Source organism: Notamacropus eugenii, chromosome X (genome assembly GCF_028372415.1).
Source record: "Notamacropus eugenii isolate mMacEug1 chromosome X, mMacEug1.pri_v2, whole genome shotgun sequence".
In the NCBI taxonomy this organism is placed as follows: Eukaryota; Metazoa; Chordata; class Mammalia; order Diprotodontia; family Macropodidae; genus Notamacropus; species Notamacropus eugenii.
Genome location: NC_092879.1, coordinates 21,147,514 through 21,154,526, shown reverse-complemented (window position 1 = coordinate 21,154,526; position 7,013 = coordinate 21,147,514). Strand labels below are relative to the sequence as shown.

The 7,013-nt window shown below is 37.5% G+C and overlaps 1 pseudogene; it reads left to right on the top strand.

The window, feature by feature from the left end:
• The first annotated feature begins 979 nt into the window (after positions 1–979).
• Positions 980–2,084, top strand: LOC140516278 (transcription initiation factor IIA subunit 1 pseudogene; annotated as a pseudogene).
• The last annotated feature ends 4,929 nt before the right edge of the window (positions 2,085–7,013 follow it).

Here is a 7,013-nt window from a genome sequence, read left to right as displayed (position 1 = left end):
ATCAGAGAAAGTGCTGTATTTTATGAGCAAAGTAGAATTGAGACAGCTCAAAGGAAATGCAGGATGTGCAAATTTAGAGTATTCACCCCAAATGTTCACAGAAACTATTTGTGCCCAATCTGTGGTAGAAAATTCCGAGCTCATGTTGGTCTGATCAGCCACAGTTGGACACACTGAAACTTCACTTTATCATGGTGATGTCATTTTGGTCCTCTTCGAAAATGGTGGACAACAACCAACCAACCAACCAACCAACCAACCAACCAAGAGTTAGTACAAAAAACCTGACCTTCCCTTCCCCCTCACAGAGAAAGTCTGTGACAATTTCCCCCTTTATGTCCTTTGGAAGTTTCCCACCTCTAGGGTGATCTTAGGGACTTGGGGGGGCACTGGAGAGGGACAGTGAGTTCTCTTGACTATTCAGGGGCTCAGTTGATGCTGCCAGCATTTATTAAGTGCCTATGGTATGCCCAGTGATGTGCTCAAACACCTATCCTCTGTGCCTTGTATTTTCCATCAGGTGAAATAGTGTGTCCTATATTTGCTCTGCTGTGAGCTTGACTGGTCTCATGAAATACAAAGTTCCGTTCCCCTTTCATTGTGTAGACCTAGACAGAAGAGAAATACTGATTTGCCCTGGGAAACAATGTGTGTGGGTGAAAGCTCTCCAGGGAGACACAGGTATCTATTGAAAAGAACACTGTGACTGGTGGCTGCAGTCTGTGTGGCAGCGATCAGTGGCAGTATCTCTCCTTTGTCCCAGGTGGAAGGGTGGGAAATGCTTCCCTGGATTTTTAAGAGCAGTTCTCAAGGACTTCCCCCCTTCATTGCTCCCCTTCTCCCACTCCACCTTCGAGACTTGATTTCATTTTTCTTTCCTTTTTTTTTTTAAATCTTGGTGATCTGGTTACAACTGAGGTCTCTTGTTTTGATTCCTTCCTTATAATTTGTTGTTGTTGTTGTTGTGTTGTGTGTAGAAATGGCAAACTCAGCAAATACAAACCCTGTGCACAAATTATATAGATTTGTAATGGAAGATGTCCTCAATGATGTCAGAGAAGTTTTCCTGGATGATGACGTAGATGCACAAGTCCTTATGGAATTAAAAACATTATGGGAGAATAAGTTCATGCAATCTAAGGCAGTGGATGGATTTCATTCAGAATAGCAACGTTGAATACAAGTACATCAGCAGCAACAGCAGCAATGTCACCATCATCACCACCATTGACAAGAACAACCCCAAAACCAATACTGACCGCAATAGGTCCTTATCCCTGCATCGCAGCATGCACCACCACCTCAAGTTATTGTAGCAGAGTCTAAGTTGTGGCAACACACGAATCCCTCAAGTATGAGCCCTGCTGCCACTACTGCTACCTTGGCACTGCCTATTGGCACTGCCCACTGCCTAACTCCTGTTCTGTTCAGCAGATAATAACTAATTCAAGCTGGAGTCTACAGGTATTCAGAACTGCCAGTGGTGCCCAGCACATCTTTCAACCATAGCAGTCAGGGGTTTTGCAGAGCAGGTGACACTACAGATGCATCATTATACAACAGATTTGGGCTCCTGTTTCTGGAGTGACATCTCCACCAACAGGTGTCATCATACAGCCTCAGTAGATCTTATTTACAGGAAACAAGACACGAGTCCTGCCTACCACAGCAGCAGCTCCCATTGCAGCATAAGCAAAGATCATGGTGACTGGTCAGCAGCAACCACAGCAGCAGCAGCCTGACCATCCACAAGCTCCTTTGGTGCTACAAGTAAATGGGGCTCAGGACACTTCATCTGAAGAAGAGGAAGATTATGATGATGAAGAAGGTGATAAAGAAAAAGATGGAGAAGATGGACAAGTCAAAGAGGAACCCCTGAATAGTGAGGACGATGTGAGTGATGAAGGACAGGAACAATTTGATACAGAGCATGTTGTTGTGTGCCAGTGTAAGATCCACAGAAATAAAAACAAGTGGAAGTTTCACCTCAAAGATGGTATTATTAATCTTAATGAAAGAGATTGTGATTTTCTGAAGCCATTGAAGATGCTGAATGGAGATGCTTAACTTTTTTAAAAAAATAAACAAAAAAGAGCAAAAAAAAATATTCTTAAAGGAGAACTGGTTGAAAATTTCGGACATATACTTCAACCATTTTGCATGTCAGAAAAGTATGGTAGAAGCAAAGCTATTGGAGCAAAGATTGACCATGACAATGTAGTCACTACTTCAGACTGGCAAACTATGGAATTGTAGCACCTGGTGTTGTTGGGAGCTGAGTTTCTGTTAGGAATACCATAATTATCACTTCATCATATGGGTACCTACAGCCAGTAATTAGTATGTAAGGTTTTGTTGCCATCTTTCTTCCTCTTACTTGTTAAATCAGAAAATTTTTCTTGGAACAAATTGAATGAACTCTTCCCTTTGGATAGAATGACCTGGAACTTCTTTTATGTGGTCATTATATTGATTAAATTTTGTTTGGGGACTTTTTACAAAAGGGAAAGAATTGTGGTGTTAAATTAAAATTCTCTTGTATAAGGAAAAGTTTTAAAATTCTATTTAATAAGTCTTAAGTAATTTTGCTTGCAATTTTCCGTCAGCTATATTCCCTCTATATACCTACCCATTCCTTTTCCCAGCATCTGTTTAACAGAGAAAATAATGTAATCATATTCGTAGAATCATACAGTTAGAACTAGAATGGACCTTAGAGGTTATCTAAGCAGAGCCTCTTTTTATAGATGCTGGAATTTGAAACCTGGTCTTTTGCTGAATTTGGACTCAATCTTATTACTTTATCATGTTGCTTCCCAACTAAATTACTTTTTGGAGACCACGTCTTTATTTGACCCAAAACTTTATATACATATATCTTAAAATTAAGTTTTTAAAATCTGTTCAGTGTAATTCAAAAACATTTCACAGGAATTGAGAAGGAAATAATGGTAGTAAGTTTAATTTCCTGAGAGAGGACCTGCCCCCCTTTCCTCATCCTTTTCCCCCTTTTTAAGCCAAATTGGCTCCTCAGGAATAGTTTTATTTCAAAGGGTACCATCTGATTGAAGTTGTATATACATGTGCAAATACATTGATGTATTCCTATAATTAGGCTGCAATTGGTTTTGGTGAACTTAATCTCCAAGATTTTAGATACCTTGTTCATTTATTATCGTTGAGGATGAGGACACTGATTTTATTAAGCAACTTAGTTACTATAAAAAATGACTGGGAAAGAATAGCAAATCTTGATAACAAAAAATCTAATTGTCAAAGTTAAGGCAGCAAATAAGTATTTTTGACACTTGACCTTTAGGTAAAACCTTTTTTGCTTAAGTTTGTTATTATAACAACTTAAGTTTACCTGATGGCCCTACTTTTAAAACCAAGTCATGGGCAGTGTAAACAACTACTCCAGTTAGTTCATCCAGAAGGAAGACAGTGGTGTTTGCAGTTTGATTAGTTCAGTGTCTTACCAGAGAGTCCAGAGCGGTATATCTGTAGCATTGCAAAGTTTACTATGTCAGCTGCTTGGGAGAGGATCAGTTAATATTATTAGCAAACTGAAGGACATTTTCTTGATCTCTCTTCCTTGTGGATAATTACAATTTTGTCAAGGTTTTGGTTGACAAATTCCAAGTGTATTTAATCTCTTATATATTTATTAACTGCTTTTCTTTTCCCTCTCCCATCTTAGTCTCCCTTTTACTTGCCTCTCAATATATTTGCAGCAGTGGTTTACATGAAAACTTTAAAGTACGGTGCAAGAAAGAAAACTGCAATGAGCCATTATATGGGATTTTTACACCACTTAGATCTCTAAAATTGTCTACTCACCAGAGAGCCAAATTAAATTACTGTTCCTCTTGTCCTTGCTTATAAGCTGTAAACCTCATTATAAAGTTGATTTCCAGTCATATTAATAATAATTAAGTTCTGTTTTGCTATAAAGATTTTCAGTATAATTTTTATTTTGATTTGCCTTAATTTAGAATATAATCTGTCACTTTTTTTAGAAAAAAGTTTTTTTTTTTTATTACCACTGTGCTAAAAGCACATGTAATTTTTTTGAAGGTCATTTATATGCTGGGGTGGGTTGTGGGAACCAGCCTCGTTGTGACCCTAACTTTTTTTTTGAATTATCAGGTAGTAAAGCTGCCAAATAAGCTTACCCAAGAAAGGAATCAGTCATCTATCTACCAGGAAAAATTTAGCAATGCTGCACACAATTGATCACATGAAACCTTTTAGCTACTTAGCACTTTTTTGTTTTTGTTTGATTGTTTGTTTATTTTTACTACTGGAATCTATATTGCCATATACTCATTCTCTTGTAGAGAATAACAACTTATTCTCTTTTAGAGAATAACAACACCAGGTGCTACAATTCCATAGCTTGCCAGTCTGAAGTAGTGACTACATTGTCATGGTCAATCTTTGCTCCAATAGCTTTGCTTCTACCATACTTTTCTGACATGCAAAATGGTTGAAGTATATGTCCGAAATTTTCAACCAGTTCTCCTTTAAGAATATTTTTTTTTGCTCTTTTTTGTTTATTTTTTTAAAAAAGTTAAGCATCTCCATTCAGCATCTTCAATGGCTTCAGAAAATCACAATCTCTTTCATTAAGATTAATAATACCATCTTTGAGGTGAAACTTCCACTTGTTTTTATTTCTGTGGATCTTACACTGGCACACAACAACATGCTCTGTATCAAATTGTTCCTGTCCTTCATCACTCACATCGTCCTCACTATTCAGGGGTTCCTCTTTGACTTGTCCATCTTCTCCATCTTTTTCTTTATCACCTTCTTCATCATCATAATCTTCCTCTTCTTCAGATGAAGTGTCCTGAGCCCCATTTACTTGTAGCACCAAAGGATGTAGATGGTCAGGCTGCTGCTGCTATGGTTGCTGCTGACCAGTCACCATGATCTTTGCTTATGCTGCAATGGGAGCTGCTGCTGTGGTAGGCAGGACTCGTGTCTTGTTTCCTGTAAATAAGATCTACTGAGGCTGTATGATGACGCCTCATATTTTTTGTTCATACAGAAGCTTTATCACTATGCTGTGTATTGTAACATGAATAACTACTGCCCTCAAAGTAATTTTTGGATTATTTTATAGCAGGTTAATAACCATTTGCATTTGCACCTGTGTCATATATTAATTAAGGCATACTTGGCAAATGAAGGATTTTGTTTTAATTACCAGCAAAGTTTTTGAAAGCCAAACAAAATGGCCTACCAAATTGTGCTCTTACATGTCACTTCCTCAAGTGTTCCTTTTAAGTCCAACTTTTCAATTTTATTTTGTAGCAATTTGCTGTAAGAATGTAGCTTGATTACCTTTTATCAGACTTGAATTTGAATCATGGTTTTAAACATTTAAACATTAAACATGGTTTTGAAAATGTAAACATCTAAATTGAACAGACCATTCCGTTAGGTTCCATATATGTATAGAAACCATATAGTATTGCATGCTATCTTGGGGAGGGAGGGGGAGAAAATCTAGGATTTATGGAAGTGATTGTAGAAAACTGAAAGCAAATTAATAAAAAAAGAAATTGTGATTTCTTTGAAGAGGAATTCCCACTTTGAGGTTTAAAATTAATATAACTTGTTCATCTGAAGTAGAAGAAATAGTTCAGTATTAATATTACAGAAATAGGAGGTTTCAGAAGCATTAAGTTTAGATTTGCACAGATGGTCATAGCACCTTTTAACTTGAAAAAAACAAGGAAATATCTTTAACATTAATCACCAGCTCTAATGTACATTTACATACCAACTGGATAGAGTCTAGAAATTCGTGCCTTTCAGTATACAATTCTTGGTTGATGTTCATTTGAATAAGCCGGCCCACTTGGATTTCTGAGAGCACGTTTAATTTTTGTGGAGTTAGAAATATATCTTTAAAAACTTTTAATGTGCAATTAATTTCTAAAATCAAATAAGTAAAATGTGTGTTATTGAGGAGAGTAGACATATGAGGAACTTTATGTTGGACTGTTATGTTTTTAATGTTCAGTTTTTGTTGTTGCTAAGTAATTAAATTTCATCCTGATGTTTAAAAAAAAAAAAAAAAGAACACTGGCTGCAGTGGTATCTGAAGGCCAGGGATCCAGTTCCGTCTCTTTTTCTTAGAACCTTTGTGACTGTGTAATAGTCACTCTTCCTCTATAGGCTTCTTTTTCCTCACTATATAATGAGGATCTTATACCAGATGACCTGTGAGGTTCTTACCTGGTCTAGAACTTTGATCCTCTCACCAGCCTAGCCAAGTGCAGCCAAAAGGATGACCACCAAGGGCAGAATTACTTTGGCCACATTAACTCCTAGAGCATCAAGGAGATATCACTGGAGTTACATGGTTAGAGGTGGTACAGAAAATGTATTCAAGAATTATAACACATCTACCATTTCTTCAAGAGGCAGTATGATCTTCCTTCCTCTTTGTAACAGAGATGGGGGACTAAAGGTGCAGAATATTGTATACACGCTCATGTTTCCACAATATAGGTTAGGTTTGCTTACAATTTTCCTGTTACAAATGACAGTTTGTTGGGGAGGGGAATAGCAGAAAATGACTGAGTTCTAAAGGTTAAGAAAGCAGGAAAAAGAAACCTGCTGTTTGACAGAGTGGAAAGAGAATGTGTATGGACTTGGGAGTCAGAAGAAACATGGGTTCCATTCTCTTCTCTGATACTTAATAAATTTGTGTTTGTCCTTCATTCTGGAAGAGGACCATGATATCAAGATGATAACATTACCTGCAGTTGACTTTGATTTGAATGAGGGAGGATTGTGCAAGGTCACCAGCTTCACTTTCTTCTCCAGAGCCTTCTGGATCCAGGGGCCAGATATTTATCAGGACAACTAGAGAGCACTTAGCAGCTGTGTGTCCTCCATCTCTACCCCACCCCCATCCCATTTCTAGCCCAGTCATTTCTCCTCTCTGGGGCTCAGTTTTTTCATCTGAACAATGGAGGTCAAATATACTTGCT